A 16,619-nucleotide genomic window follows, 5' to 3' on the forward strand; every position below is an offset into this window, starting at 1 on the left:
TGAAGCCTGAGCCCGCCCAAGCCCTACCCCTTCAAGGTGGCAGGGCGGAAAGCCAAAGCCCCATCTCTACAGGCCAGGGGCCCAAAGCCCAGGGGCTTCCACGCCAGGCAGGGACCCTGTAACCTGAGCCCTGCTGCCCAGGGCTGAAGCCCTCGGGCTTTGGCCCCGGGCCCCAGCAAGTCTAAGCTAGTCCTGGTGACTCCATTAAAACAGGGTTATGACCCACTTTGGGGTCCCAACCCACAGTTTTGAGACCCACTGCTGTAGAGAATTGCTATTTCATTTTGTCAGAGAAGAAAAATAAATGCTAATACATATTTGTGTATTATAAAGCACAAAAGCACAGATGAATGTGGGTGCTGTCATCAGGTCAAGGGTTCATAGTGCAGTAATTATCCATTTTTATTACTGCAGCATGAATACAGCATAAAATAATTTATACTTCTCTTGGCTTTAACGGTTTTAACTTCTTTAGTCCTTTATTCTGCACTGTAAAGATGCAGTTCTACTAAACTAAAAAAAAATAGTAAACCAATTTGTCAAATTTTAAATGAAAAAGACAGTGTCTTTTGAAGGAAGAAACAACCACACATAGTTTTGATAATTCAGTACCACATTTACAGCAGCATTTTAATTTCTTGATGCTCATGATACAAAGCCCATATGGAGTAAAAATTTTCTTTGTTTCAAAACAAAAAGGAAAGAAGGAAACATCTCAAATTTGAGTGCCATGAGGACTTGCTGTGTAAATCCAGTCCATTTAAAATAAGAATCTTGTAACTTTAGGCTTTATAATTATGTAGTCATTTCATAATGAGCTGTTTCCTCAGTAGTCTGCCAAATGCTTTAAAGAAAATACAAATAAACTATTTACAACTTTTCTGAAAGTTTGTGACTTTGACAGCTTTTTTCTTCCCACCCTGCAAAATAGATTGTAGATTCCTTGAGGACTGATTTGATTATGAACTGTGTAAATAGTGGTGGACATGCAGTTACAAGGCTAAAACCCCAAATTTCCAGCCCTTAGGTCTGAATAGCTTTGCAGGAGGGATAAAGAGTCATTTGACTCAAGATATCCAGTTCAAATCCATCCAGAGGCATAATGACTGTGGTGTTGTTACCTGTGGTCTAATGACTGTTTGTCCAAACTGCAATTGAAGTCTTAGCCTGGGAGTCAAAGGAATTGCCCTGTCACTCCAGAGAAGGTTCTTGAGTCCAAGTCAGGGTTGATAAGCGACAGTGAGTTGGCCTACACTTTTGATGCCTATTCCATGGATAAATAGCGGACTTTAGTTCCTTGGGTTGTCATGCCTGCAACTTACACCAATATTACATTCACTTCAAAAACATTCAGTGATCAGATAGTTCAATTTATACAATCACTGTTGTTGTCAATAGACTAGAAACAACCAGCCCTTGCTTCTATTCCTTCTTGATCATCTTTATAGAGTAGAGGACATGTTTTTTAACAAAAAAATCTTGTTGTGATTTAAACCAAATCCTGTGATCCTCTTTTGAACCTATACAGCTCCCAAGCATTGGAATTAATTCGCTTGAGCAGTCTCACTATGTGCCCTTAATTTTTTTCTCACAAACATTTGACACCAATTAGTATGTGTCCGAGTGAATAAAGAAAATTTTTCCTTTTTTTTTTTCCTGAGATGGAGCATAACTTTTATTTTGCCAAGAAAAACATTCTCCTAATCAAGATGGTAGCTCTTAAGTGAATACTGATGAATGACAAGACTGTATGGTTAACCCCCAGTTTTCAGTAGATGTAATGCCACTGATTTTCTTGTAGCTGTGCTCAGTTTTCATTTTAATCTGTTCTGGTGTTTTCCACTGAGGGACCACGTGTGTGTGAGAGAGACCCTTTTACTCTGTTAGAATTGGAATCACTAAATGACAGCAAACACTGCCATTTTTTCCCATCAGAAGCAGCTTTGGAATCAGCTCTTGTAGCTCTCATATTGGGAAATGATGACTTTGATACTTTGACATCACTTTTTAAAGACACACGTACATTGTCTGTTTGATGGTTGGCGCTATATCCCAAAACCCACTGGAAAACCTGATTCCCCTATATCTGAGAATTTCTGCTTCTGAACTATTCAAATATTCTGCTGCAGCAATTTGGACTGTTATTTCCTCTTCCCTTTTAAAATTGAGGTGCCATTTTAGGTCCAACTTTGACTTGTTCATTTTTATTAAGCAACACTTCTGCAATTTTCAGAGATTTTTTTTCATTGCTCAACAAAGTCAGTCGGGAGTAAATGTGGGGAGTAAGCGCACATATCTTGTCAAAAAATAGCCAGTTTATACACGGATGACCTCTCATTCACACTTTGTACTTCACCCTCAAGGGTCTATTATAGAAATGAATAAATACAGTCAAGAGTACTTCTGGGGTACAGAAGAATCCTTTCATTGCTTATAGGATATGTTGGTGAGAGAAACACAAAGGGAAGCTGAGCACCTATATCATGAATGAAAAGGTGTTACCGGTGTTAGAGATTGCATTTTAAAATAAAAAAGAACTACAAATGGTTTAGAGATGGGCAAGCAGATGAATAGAGACATGGAGAGATGTCTGAGAGTCCCAGTCTTTTCACTCTAAGAGGTGAGAGAGAAGGTAAGTCAGTGGGTCATAATAAAGCTATACTAAACAATAAATGATGCCGAGAAAATGGATTGAATACTGCTATTTACCCTTCCTCATAATACAAGAAAAAGAGGATAGTCAATGAAATTGAAAGGCAACAGACTTGATACTAATAAAAAGGAATGATGTCTTACTTACACGGTTAGGTTGTGTAAGTCACTGCCAGAAGATACTATTGAGGAGAGGAGCATAGTTCTCAAGTTCATAAGAGGACTAGACATCTATATGAGAAAATCCAGTTATATTAGATAGAATAATATTTTATTAGAAAACGTGTAAACCCTCATGCTTCGTGGCATAAGGCAACTACTATCTGACATGATTTGGAAGAAACTTTTCCTGTGTGTTGGCTATTCCATAATTGCCCATTGTAGAGGTCCTTACATCTTTCTCTGAACCATGTGAACTGACTATTTTCAAAAAAGCTCAGTCCTGCAAGGGACTTGCATTCTGGCCTTGATCCAGTAAAACAGTTAAGCACATGATTATCTTTCAGCACGAGTAGTCACAATGACTTCAATGAGAATACTCACTGGTTTAAAGTTAAGCACCTACGTGCTTCACTGGATCAGAGCTAGGGTGCTCACTCAGCATCTAACAGGATCAAGCTCAATGACAGGACACTAAACTAGATGAGCCATGAGTCTGATCTGGCATTGCAATTGCTTTCTGTGTATATATGTCTTTTTTATGAATTTTTTTCTGTTAATTTTGATAGCAGTTTTGCTATTCTTAAAATAAACAAGTTTTAAGATAAGGAAGGTGGATAAACATAATAATATTAAAAAAACCTTAAAATTGCTTGTCTTTTTTTAAATTTAAATTGGAGTTTTTATTTACATGCTGCTCGTTCTTTACTTTCTTCCCATTTTATGGTCTTGTTGTTAAAGTGGATGTTCTGGACATTTCTTTTTAGTTTCCTAATTTTTTGTAGAATTTCAGGTGTTGCATAATGGTTTTTTCTAATAAGTTTCATACTTCACATTTTCAGATATGCTGAAAGACCAACCCACTTTCTCAGGGTATGTCTTTACTACCCGCCGGATCGGCGTGCAGTGATCGATCCAGCGGGGATCAATTTATCGCGTCTAGACTAGACACGATAAATTGACCCCCAAGCGCTTTCCCGTTGACTCCTATACTCTAGCGCCGCGAGAGACGCAGGCAGAGTCGACGGGGGAGCGGCAGCAGTCGACTCACTGCGGTGAAGACACCACAGTAAGTCGATCTAAGTATGTCAACTTCAGCTACGTTATTCACGTAGCTGAAATTGCGTAACTTAAATCGGTCCCCCCCATTGTAGACCAGGGCTCAGTAACCTCCATACTGTGCAAATAATAGAAACTGAAATGTAAAAATGTTAAATACTCCCATGTAGTATTTGAAACCAACACTACTTTCCAATAAACAAAGCTATCACAAGTGAAGAAAGCAGGTATGTTTCAATCAAACTTCACTCCTCCAAAAGTGTTTGCAGTTTGAAAGCAATGGGTCTTGTACTCTGAAATCATGTAGATGCTTTGGAAACTCCTACCTTTAGGTGCCTCAGAAGAGACTTACAAGTAGACCTAAGCAAAAATTGGAATTTCTAGTTCATGGGAAATTTTTACATTTCAAAATTTGGTTTTGTTCTTATTTGGACCAAAACCATACACACTGAAACATGGTGTTTTGGAAACAACATATGCTCTCTGGGATCCAGGCAGCTGCTGGGTGAAATTGACATGATTCTTGTCAGTTTTACTGCCACCCAACCCTATAAAGTAACTCCTCGCTTTATGTTGTCCCAGTTAACATTATTTCATTGTTACATTGCTGATCAATTAGAAAACATGCTTGTTTAAAGTTGCGCAACGTTCCCTTTTAACGTTGTTTGGCAGCCGCCTGCTTTGTCCACTGCTTGCAGAAAGAGCAGCCCGTAGGAGCTAGCTGATGGGGGCTTGGAACCAGGGTGGACCTGCAGCCCCCCTAAGTTCCCTGTGCAGCAGCTGCCCAGCAGACTATTAATTGCCGAGCAGTTCAGCTGTCCCTCCCCCCACTGCCCTGTGCTGCTCCTGCCCTCTGCCTTGGAGCTGCTCCCAGGAGCCGCCTCCTTGCTGTGCAGAAGGGGGGGGAGAGGGGTGCAAATGTCAGGGTGTCCCCCTCCCCCCGCTCCTTCCCCCTGCTCCTTTACCCCATCTCCACAGAGCGAGGGGGGTACAAGACAGGGCTCAGGAGTAGGGAGCTTGCTGGCAGCAGCTGCTGTCTCAACTTGCTGATCTACTTAAAAAGGCAGTGTACTTAGAGTGGGGTTAGCATACTTAAAGGGGAAATGCACGTCTCTCTCTCTATTTCACACACGGTGTGTGTGTGTATCTCACACACACACACACAATGTGTGTCTCTGTTTCTCTCTCTCTCACACACACACACACACGGTGTGTGTCTCTGTTTCTCTCTGCCATGGTGTCTCCTCCCTCCATTTGTGTTGCCTTGTAGAGTGTGAGGCTACATTAACCTTTAATGTAACCCTTGAGGGCTCAGCCAAGTGCTAGTTCATCATTTAGCTGTAAGGCATTCCCTGGGAAATATCCCACCCTCTGACTCCACCGCCTTAACCAAGCTTCACAATCATATTGCTGTGTACAGTATTCAATTGTTTGTTTAAAACTTATACTCTGTGTGTGTGCGTGTGTGTGTGTGTGTATATATATTTAATAGTTTTTTGTCTGGCGAAAAAAAATTCCCTGGGATCTAACACCCCCCACTGCCCCCCCCCCCCCATTTACATTAATTGTTAGGGGGAGATTGGATTCGCTTAACATCGTTTCGCTTAAAGTAGCATTTTTCAGGAGCATAACTACAGTGTTAAGCGAGGAGTTACATTGTAGGTCTGCCCTGGAGCTGGAAGCCCAGGCTCCACAGCAGCCTGCCAGGAAAGCTGACAGAGGAGGCAGAGAGTTCTGATGGAAGCCTGCCTGGCAAGAAGAGTTCTGTAGGAACCTGGTCTGCAGTTCCACAAAAATTGATTGACCCGGAACTGTTTTTGACCAGCTGTAGTTGGTATACACTCCTGTTTTTGAAAATGATGGCCTGTATATAAAAAAAGTTTCACAGAAAGTTTATTAATGTAGTGAAAGTCTAAATTACTGTTTAACTCTGAAGCAGTATGTTTTTGAAGTAACAGTTTTAATGCTAGGTGTTTTTAATAAACAATACAATTTTAGCCCCCTGATGCTGCAAACATTTATGCACATGCTTAACTTTAAGCACATGAGAAATCCTGTTAAAATCAATAGATTACTCATGTCAGTAAAGTTGTATTTCTGCTTTAGTAGTTGCAGGGTCAGGGCCTTCATTTTCAATACTGTTTTTTTGCCTATTGCAGTTTCGTAAAAGTGTCAATTGATATACTTACCAATAATAGCACTTAAAAAATAGCATTTGTAATTTTCTTCATAATAAATTTAATATTAATGTTGCAGTAGCACAAATTTAAAAATCAGTTTTACAAAGTCTTGACCTATATTTTTCTAAATCAGGTGATTCAAATCACTCCGTCCTGGAGCCAAGGGCATCATACCTAAATATAAGGGAATACCTGCCAGTGAAGCTGCCTCATGTCCTGAGAATTGCAGTGAGATGATATTCAACAAAATGAGAGTGGAGGATTCTGGATCTTCATTGGCTAATGAGAAGGAAAGAATAAACCTCCTGCCAATCCCTGAACTCTCTGTAGAGTCCCAGGAGCTAATTTAGGAGGCAACTGCTGTACAGTTCAGTTGGACATCTGCACAATCACATAGTGTCAAATCCTGAGGCCTTTACTCAGGGCTGTATTCTGCCCCTGTGTGTTAATACCAGGTAGGGGGCAGGAAACTCCCTGACGTTCCTCTTGCAGAGTTTCTTCCTGAAGTATGTTCTTCTGCTGTGAGAGGTGAGAAAGTGGGAGTCTGGCCTATAAACCTTGTAGATCACCAGCAATCTGTGTGGCTCTTGGGTTTCTGTGGGTCCATACGGAAGCCCTCTGTTGGCTGGCACTTTGGTGTCCTTTAGTGGAGCTGCAGTGCCGGGACTTCCCCAGCAATACCACCCTTAAAGGGGAATTCCCTAACATGGAGAGAGGGTTCATCTCACCTTGCCTGCTCCCTCTTAGCCCTCTACCCCTGCACAGATCTCAAAACTCTTCATGGGGCCTGACGAGGGAGGAGAAAGCTGCTGTATATATAGCTGACCTCCCTTTCTGGGTGGGAGAGATGCGGGAGAGTTCTCCCTTTGCACAGATTTCAAGGTCATGATTGGGCCTTTGATCTTACTCGCTTATTTGATCAGGCAAATTGCTGTAAGGAATGAGAACAAACTGAGGACCTCAAGATTGCACTAACAAGACTTTGCATGTCTATAGCAATTTCCATCTATGGAACCCAAAGCTCTTTACAAGCATTAATGTATACCTTATAGGGATACTGTAAGATGTAAAGTACTAGCTCACCCATTTTACGATGGGTAAACGGACACATTAAATGTCTAGGATCACACAGCAAGTCAGTGACACAGCTGTGAATAGAACCCAAGAGTGACCCTTTCCTGGTATCCTGCTCTAACCGTCCTGCAATATGTTTGTGGGTGAACCAATACATTGTGTTTTACATGTAAAACAATTTCCATGCTTTGTGATGTCTTTGACACAAAGTACAGATGGGTTAAGTAATACTCAGAATTTGCTGTGTGAAACTGAACAAATTCCATAACGGTTTAGCAGCACGATCACAAGCAAAGGTGTCATTCAGCTCATCGTACAGTTCTCTGCAGATTATTGCTCTTGTCAGTCACTACCTGAAGCCATAAAAAATGTTGATAGTGGACTCTGCAGAACCTGAAGCTACACATTTAGGATACAGCAATCTTAATGTAATCTGAGACCTGGTAGATGATTCTTATACAGGTTCAGACACACGCTTAAAGCCCAGTGTATTATGAATGCAAATGAAGAGCCAACATGTTTAGTTTCTCAAACCTTTAAATAAAGTAATTGAATGTTTCTTCACATCTCTTTATGAGTTGGCTAGACAACACTCTAGAGGTCCAAGGCACACTGAAATCCTCATTTGCAAGTTTGTGGCAAAACTAACGTTGGATATATGTTGCTGCTGTTCTGGCTGTAAGCATATATACTTGTGGTGTTAGATATTTAATGAGTGGTACTGTGCTATATAGCTGATGTAGGCACTGTTGGTATCTGCCGAAGAGTTAAATCTGGCTAGGGGTTAGAGGAATTTTGTGTCTTTCAATGCCGCCTCACATTTTTAAATGAAGCCATGTGGGAGAATCCTGTAGCAGAAGTTTTGAATGGTACATCTGCACACGCTACGTCCCCAGTGGTGCCAGCAGCAGCAAAGTGAAATGAGCGTTGGCCTTTCACTCCCCAGCACAGAATAAGTTGACAGCATGATGTAAAACCACCCTCAGCCCCAGGAGGGAGGAAGCATGTGCATTGTTCCCTAGTAGTTTTCTCCCACTTTTCAGACCTAGTAGAGATGTGTGTCAGTGGGATCAAGAGAACTTGCTTGTCATTGAGATATGAGACTATTGAGAGTAGTGGAAATGGAAAACTGGAAACTTCATTGGTCCCTCCGAGGATTCTGACACAAAAAGGGTGGAGAAGGAAATGCGTATAAATAAATGGGCAAGTGCCAACAATAACAGTGAGTGGAAGAAACAGAAAATCCAACAATGAGACAGACGGATAGACACACCATACCAATGGCTTCCATAATTTATGGTGGATATTTGAATGGTGTCATTATGTATAACTAGCTCAGTCATCCAAAAGCCATTCATTGTAGGTAGGCAGCCAGGTCGAATGCTTACCTCACAAGTGCTTTGCAAACACACTTGTCCTTGATTAGGCAAAAACTGAATGTTGCTGGTAGGAATTAATGCCTCTGGTGTTGTACATAGTTTCACCTTCCAGAGGTGGTAATATGGTCAGGTGAATTTAAAAAATCAATAGATCAAGGCCTCCCACCCTGAATAGCTGTATTACGTAATTTGGGGTCACTTTGCCCCCTCCTGTGGGAAAGGATTAAAGGGGAAGATAACCCCACAGAAAGTCCCTCATGGAATTTCTCACTTTGTTTTGTTAGGGGGTAATGAGAGTTTGTCATCCTGTGAAATATGCTCCAAGACCACACAGATCATAGGGAATCTGAAGGAGGCCACCAGATCTGGGTCTCTTACCCTTCTCCCACCTTCCACTCCCTGGTTGCATTACTTCATTGAAGCTGTGCTACTAGGGCCTACTTTAAAGGCATGTGTTCCACTGCAGAGGCAGAGCTACAGAAAAGCAGTACAACCTGGGGTTATATTGTCTTTACCAGGGGAACTAAAGAAACTGAGGCCACAGAGAGCCCTTTGTGGCCCTGGGAAAAGAGGAGTGATGGTACAAGAGACATAGCTAACTCTTCCCATTTTCACTCAGAGATAAAGCTTCAAGACTGAACTAGCCATTAAACTATAGATTTCCCTGTGGATTTTCTAAACCCCTAGTTTTCCTCTGTGTACCATTGTGTCACCAAAGCCCCTTGCAATTTCCAGCTGTGCTTTAGAAAAAGTTTTCATCCCCAGTGACTCGTAATTTAAAATATGAATTTTTACTTTTTTCAGCTAATGCTGGGGCATCCTAAAAATGCCACACTTACTTGAAATGTTACAGTAATCAAAGGAAACACAGAACTAAACATTTGCTTGTAAAATTTGTGTAAATTCCCCTCATTCCCTGCATTTGTGTGTGATTTGAGGAGAGCCCCCCGATACATAAAAATGAAATTAAACCTTGGTGTGCAGATGGCTGTTGTGTTGCAGCGATAGTGTTGCTGTCATCTGGGTGCCTAGAGTACATCTCCATGGGCTTCTTTTCTATAAAGATTTTAAATAAATATGACAGGAAGCCAATACCCTTCTGTCAATTCTAATGTCATAACAGCGAGTATTCAGAGCAAGTATACACAAGAGGTCTGCCTTCTCCTTTGAATGTTCTGTGAATAATAGGAATGCCATATTGGTTAATATAAAATTGTGCCATGAAAATAGAGGGTGAAAATCAGAAAATGGTTTCAGTCTTTTATTAAATTAGGAGTGTCCTCTTTACACCTGGTCTTTTTTCCCCTTTACTGGTGAAGATAACTTATCTATCTGTTCATTAGCTGTATATTTGATTTGGCCAACTTGCCTGCTGGTAGAATGATTCCTAAATACCAGATCCAAAAATGTCATCTCAAAAAGAATATGGAAGAAGGATTATAATTACTGGTGAATCCAAGTGGAAAAAATATAAAAGCTCTTGTATATCATTTTTGTATTTGTCCTATATGCCTGTAGTGTCTTAACATAAAATTTGTTCAGTCTTAAAAGGGGGCTAGATTTTCTCACCATTTTGTAAATGTTATGGTGGCTTTATGTTGAGCTTTGCTACTAATTGTTTTAAAATTTGTTTCATCTTAATCCATGTAATAATGTCTGATTTGGTTAAATGAACAAGCAATTTATTTCATCCGTTCCTTTTTAAGATTTATTTTATATATTGTAAAATAGGTCATTTAGGGAGCACAAACCTTTTCTCAGAGATGATGGTTTCCTTTTCCTTCCACAGGTGTAATTTCTCTCATCTGTGACCCTAGAATTCGTCACGTTCTCTCAGGATACTCTCTTCCTTATCCATTTAGCCATTTGCCTCTTCTCTCAATATCCCATAATATTGGGATTGCTTTTATCCAAGGGCAATACCAATGTGCAGGGAATATTAGCAGTGTCTATACAGATTTGTCCAGTCTCCCAACTCAGATTTTGTCTCCCCTCAAAAAAATAAAAATGGATGGAGGAAGAAAGGTGTGATCCCACATAGACAGGATTTTTGCAAAGGATTTTGGTAGTTGTTTTCTAAGACCATATGATTTCACTAGGCAAAAACCTCTGCTATACCAGCAAGCGCCTGCCATCTCACATTCAGTTGTGCATTTTCTAACCTGCAGTGAAACTTAGGCTGCTCCTGATACCAAACTCATAATCTGAAATTTTAATACCGGTTGATGATTCTGCAAATTACAAGGATGGTTATTCAGGAATACTAAGTAGTCTGACTGGGAACACTGATTGTCTAAAGCCTCGTTCTCATTGGCCAAATGGACCTTTTGATGATAATACACCAACTTCAAGTGGGCAGAGCTGGGGTAATGTCACTGGAAGAGCAAAACACCTTGTGCCTATTGTTAAATGGCATGGGTAGGAGTGTACGTAGGAAGGCAGTTAAAGGAGAAGGATATTAGAAGCGGCTAGTGGGGAGCAGGGGAGGGTAGAGAGGAGGATCAGTTTTTAAAAATGTATTTTTTTCAGTTTCCCTTGTCACCCCCTTCAAAGTGTTGAGCTCCCCTTTCAGAAGTAGTATAAGACCTCCAGCCACTTGGTTTTGCAAAAGCTAAAACTAAACTGGAACTGTTCAATACTGCGTTCTTACTATAAATAGCAACTCTAAAGAGGCTTTTGAGCTAGGGCAGTGGTGTGCAAACTTTTCCAGTTGCACCCCACTCCTCTTACCATTAATAGAATCTGTCCGTGCGCACCCCTCACCCCATTACTGCACAGCCAAGACTTCCTCAGCAGCCGAGCTTGGGCTGAAGGCAGAGCTGGAGGCGGAACTGAGGATGGGGGAAATATGTGGGGCTAGAGGCGGAGCTGGTCTGGGAGTGGAGAGAGAATGAGGGCATTGCTGGGCAGGGGGCGGAGTGGAGGTGGGGCCATGGGGGCAGAGCGGGATTGGGAGTGGAGTTGGACCTAGAGGCAGAGCAGGACTGAAGGCTGAACAGGGTTAAGGGAGGAGCAGGGCTGGAAGCATGGCGCTCCCTCCCTACCCCCTGTGGGGCCTAGCCCGAGTCCCACTGCACGCCCCCTGAACTGTCCTCTGTGTCCCCCTACGGGGGCATGCCCCACAGTTTGGGGACCACTGAGCTAGGGTTCCTGACAGTTCTTCTTACCCTAATAGGGAAAGACACATAGTTTAATCAAACATACTAAAAAATAGGGAAAGCATATTTAACATTTTAAGAATTATCATAGTGGAAGGATTCATTATGTTTATAATTGTTTTTTCAAAAAGTGAAATGTAAATTCTCCAGCCCTATTCTGCCATCAGTAAATAATGCCAGATTGTGTAGACATGCTCACAGATTAGTGGAGCCATACACCAGCACCTTTGTGAATGCACACAGCCTGTGTGCTTTATTGCTATATATTAACTTATTGTGACAAGTAGTATTTCCATTTTTTAATCGCTTTACTATCTATATTTATGATTCTTAATGTTCTATAGCTCAATTACTCTTTGATATACTGGGACTCCATTACACAGATAAACTGTGCTGAGTACAAATGATCTACTGTACCAGGAGGGATCTCTGCATTTGCATATTAATGACATTCTATAAAAGTGATGGCTTAGACCGTTAGAAAATAGAACTATTAAAATGTATGGAACAGAGTTTATATGTCTAATTGCACATCAGATGAAAGGGAAGTCCTTTTGAGCTAAACAAGGAAACCAGGATAGCTTCTTAAAAGAACTATTGCTAATCTAAACTCACTAGATGCTGGGAAAAAAGAAAAAGAGAACAATGCATTTGTAGATTGTCCCTGATTTCAAAGCTTAGGATATGAAGGACATCTTAAATCAAATGCTACTATGTATTTGTTGTATTTCCCCATCAAAGGCTAGATGTACTAGAACTAAGCCAGTGTTTAGGCTGACTACATATTCTTGCTGGGGACATATCACAGCTGAGACCTCAGAAACACCACTTCAAGTTGCTCTGTAGTCAAGAAAGACTGTACTACCGTGTGGGCGATGAGGTAAAATCTATAATTTTATCTGGAATTTAAATATAAGTATCCTGTGAGGACTGTTCCATTACTTCTCCCTTTCAGGCATTTCATATACATGATCCTTTTTATTTCTGTTCCCTCCCTTCAGTAAACTACTAATAAATACTCCTGTTGTTTGTCTGAGGTTAAATTAGGTTTTGACTGCTTGGACTGGGAAACATTACTGACTTGCACTCCTGAAAGGAACTCATCTGCTTGCTCCAAGTAGACAGAGAAGAGTGAACGTAAGAGCCTGTAAATGGGTCAGTAACATGTAATCTGCTAGCAATGTCAGCAAGGGGCCTAAGAGAGATGGGTAAGAGAGTGAACTCAAGAAAACCAAATGCCCTAAGGGTACAAAGTTCCATTGTATATATTAAAGTGAACTATCAGCCTCAGTCGCCTCTGGAAAAAGTAACATCCATTCAAATAAACATAATGCTGGAATATGACATATAATGCAGCTAAACTTCACTAGAAAATTTAGCAAGTTTTTGTTGCAGCAATTAGCAGTGAAAAGACTAACGTTATTGACATTGAAGTGATCATAATTGATATTGATTTTAATACCTATTGAAGTAAATAAGTGGTGTTGCCTCACTATCCTCAGACTCGGCAGGAGAGCTATCCCTTATCTATTGTCACAGCTTTCATAAACAGTTAAGGAGCTAGAAACTTTTTTCACCCCAGTTAGAAGCTTATTCTCTGAAGACTTCTGTTAAAATCCTCTGAATGTTCATGTTTTAAATCTCATTACTGCAGATTTCTATTCTTCTGGTATTTCCATTTATATTTTTAATGTCATGCTTTCTAAATGCCAAATCCTTGTCCCACTGGAATCAGTGGAAGTTTTGCAGTTGATTTTAATACCAAATTTTGCCCCTATATATTAAACCCAGGGGAGTAGTAGAAAAGACGAAAGTGACCCAGTGTTATGCTGTTAGGAATATTAGATATTTCTGGTTGGGAAAGGAATCTACCTCTTGCAGCTGCAGCCTGCAGCCTGGGTGATGGAAGGAGAGAGGAAGGTTTCTGCTCTCCATTGTCGATCTGAGCTCTTCTACTCCAAGTAGAAATTGAAAACTAGCCTGTGTTGAGAAACAGTCACTTAAACAAAGTCCTGATGTTATCAGAATCTCTTTTTAAAGACTCTGTGCCATGTCCTTTGTTACATTAAAATATTTTTGACTGAACAACTCTGTTAAAGGTGAACGATAAAGTAAAAGAATATTTTTGAATTTGGCTTTCTGGTTCCTTAATGATCTATAAATACAGACTTATGTGTAAAATGAATGTTCTGTGTGTTTTCTGCATTTGACATACAAGGAATTTCAGGTAATAAGGCTTATCAGCCCTTGATGCCTCTGTTAATGGAAACAGACATTGCAGCCCAGAGTGCAGCTGAATGCACTATGCAAATCCTGCTAACATCTTGGCAAAGACCGTAAGGAAAGAGAGGGAAGCCAGAACCTGATGTTTCGTATGTGGAAAACAAGCATGAACATGCATGCTTTATGGAGGGAAAACTGTAAGACAATCTTTAATATATTAAGGAAGAAAGGAAGAAAAAGTCATTAAACCTTTACCCCTCCAGAAAGTCCACTGACAAGTCAGAAACTTTCTCTGGAGAGTAGGGTGCAGTATAAGCCACAAAAATTAAATTCTGGGCATGTATGGGTTTCAGAGATACCTTTTGAATGTGAACTAATGCAAGTCTGTCTTCCTGAGTCTGCAGACAGCTCAATGCCTTTACTGCTTCCCAGAGCTAACAGTAGTACAGTGGAATTTACAAGAATATAGTTATTTTACATTTGTGTTGGTTTCACTCCACAGTTGCTGTAGAAAGCTTTGAGCAACAGCAGAGGTATGCATTGGAGCTATGCACAGACAGGCAACTATACAAAGCATGGAGGATGTTAGAAAGTTAAACTAGTGGAGACTTCTCTTCATAACAGTCAGGAATCTCCAATATTTGAGGCAAGGATATAGAGTGAAAAGGAAGAACTTCACATTCCATTGCTCAAAGGAGTAGGAGGGTATAAGATGTAAACTTATCAAATGCCTACTGGTCAGAGGGTGAGGTTCAAGTAGGAATCTGAGTAGATAATGGCGCAGTTGGTATTGACCGAGAATCTCACTGCTACCCAGCTGCCCTATCTGTTCCAATATCTGTGGCTAGTTCTCTGGCTGATAAACATTTTACTTCCATAAATTAGATTTTCCTTTGAATGTTGTCACCTTTTAAATGAAATTTACTTTTAGCATGTTTAAAACATTTGTCACTTTTTGCACATAAGTGGCTACAGACATTAAATGTACATAACAAAACACATATTACAGCTGTTGCCTGTGCACACTTCATCACTGAATTCCCTGGGAATCACTTGTATGTTAGAATGACCAGGCTGAGCCCTAATTGATGAAGCAGCAGCTGGACTATATACAAATACCGTGGATCTATAGAAAAGGCGAAATACTTAATTCCTTCTGTTCACAAAACAAAGGCTTAACAAACTCTGTTTATAGTTCCATATACTCCAATGTTAGTGCTCGCTAAACAGTGTGTGGGAAGTGGGGGGTGGAGGGGAATATTCCCTAAAATGGTTTTCTCCTATGGATACAGAGCATTAAGAAAGGTAGATGAAAGAGAGAACGTCTTTAAAAATTTGTATCTAGGCTATGCACCCCAATAGGCTGATACTGCATATCAGCAAGACGAATATCAGTCAGTTGCTATTAAATTTAATTTAATTAAATTAGAACACCCCATTTATTTGTATATGAATAACAAAACTAGTTATTATTAATATATGTATATATAGGATATTTGACTACTTCTTAAGACTTGTGAAATTGCATTCATGTGCTGTACAGAAAAGGGAGACAATTTGGAAGGGTTGAAGCTTTCATTGGGATTTATTCAAATTCAGACCGGTACATGGAACAATGAAATTGTTTCCCACAGATAGTATAACGTGCGTGCGTGTGTGTACGTACATACATATGTACTCTGTGCTGCCTGTTTTTTGTTAGTGGAAGCATTATCTGCAACTTTTTTTTAACTTAGCTTTTAATATTTGCCAAAGTTCCTGAATTTGTCTCAGGTTGTCTTGTAGTTATAGTACACGGGACTGGGAGGTTCAACAGTGCCATCTTGTGGATCATCTTGCAGGTTTCAAAACGTGGTTTTGGTTGGCATACAAACAACCTCGACAGCATAGCATGTGGTAGAATCTCAGATACGGAATGTCTGTGTGCAATCAAGCAGAATATTTCCCTCTGGTAGCCAGCCAGGCTAATTATTACTTTTGTGTCCTGAAAATTAATAACCCAAATATATTATAAGCAAATCAGAAAGTCTTTCAGGCCAACTGATGAGCAGTGTGCTTGTTGTTATTCTTACTTAGTTTGCTGGGAAATGTGTTTTTAATCATCTCAGTGTGTGTTTAATCATCTCAATTTATTTTCATAGACAATGTCAGAATCAAAGGCAACCAGGTACACTCAAACATCTCTGTGAAGTTGTATATAGGAGACCCTCAAAATGGCACTAAACTAAAATTGAAAACAGTTAACTCTTGTTTTGTAACAATGACATACAAATTCCCAAATAACTTTGAAGGCTAAGCTGGATGGGTTGAATGTCTCACCAGTTGTTGCTTTGTTTTATTTTTTTTTTTTTAATTCCAGAAGGCTAAGGGCAGGATTGAGGTCTGAAGTTTTGCCCACTGAAATCAGTGACCACAGCTGAACTCCAGGCTGGAAGGTTTAGAGAACCTTAGGGGTTCTCACAACAAATTTGATGATGGCCTCGGTGCAGCCACCAACTCTTCCTGGTGGCCACTCTGACAATTTTTCCTAAAATACTTAATTAACCTTGGAAAAACATATAAATATGCACATATACATGTCCAAATCATTGTAATTCATTTATGTAGTGGTTTATTTGCAGACTCAATAAAAATAATGTACAGTTGTCTCTATTCTTTACTGGACCTAAACAGAATAGAAACACAAATCAGATGCTTTGCATGTTGTCTTGTTTCTTGGGGTTTTTTTGCTTTTT

General features: G+C 40.2%; 1 protein-coding gene across 1 annotated transcript in view; it reads left to right on the forward strand.

Moving 5' to 3' along the window:
* DAP (death associated protein) overlaps positions 1 to 16,619 on the forward strand; it is an 89,481-nt gene that overhangs the window by 60,009 nt on the left and 12,853 nt on the right. The gene's annotated exons all lie outside the window — the stretch shown is intronic.

This window comes from Natator depressus, chromosome 2 (genome assembly GCF_965152275.1).
Source record: "Natator depressus isolate rNatDep1 chromosome 2, rNatDep2.hap1, whole genome shotgun sequence".
NCBI classification, from domain to species: Eukaryota; Metazoa; Chordata; order Testudines; family Cheloniidae; genus Natator; species Natator depressus.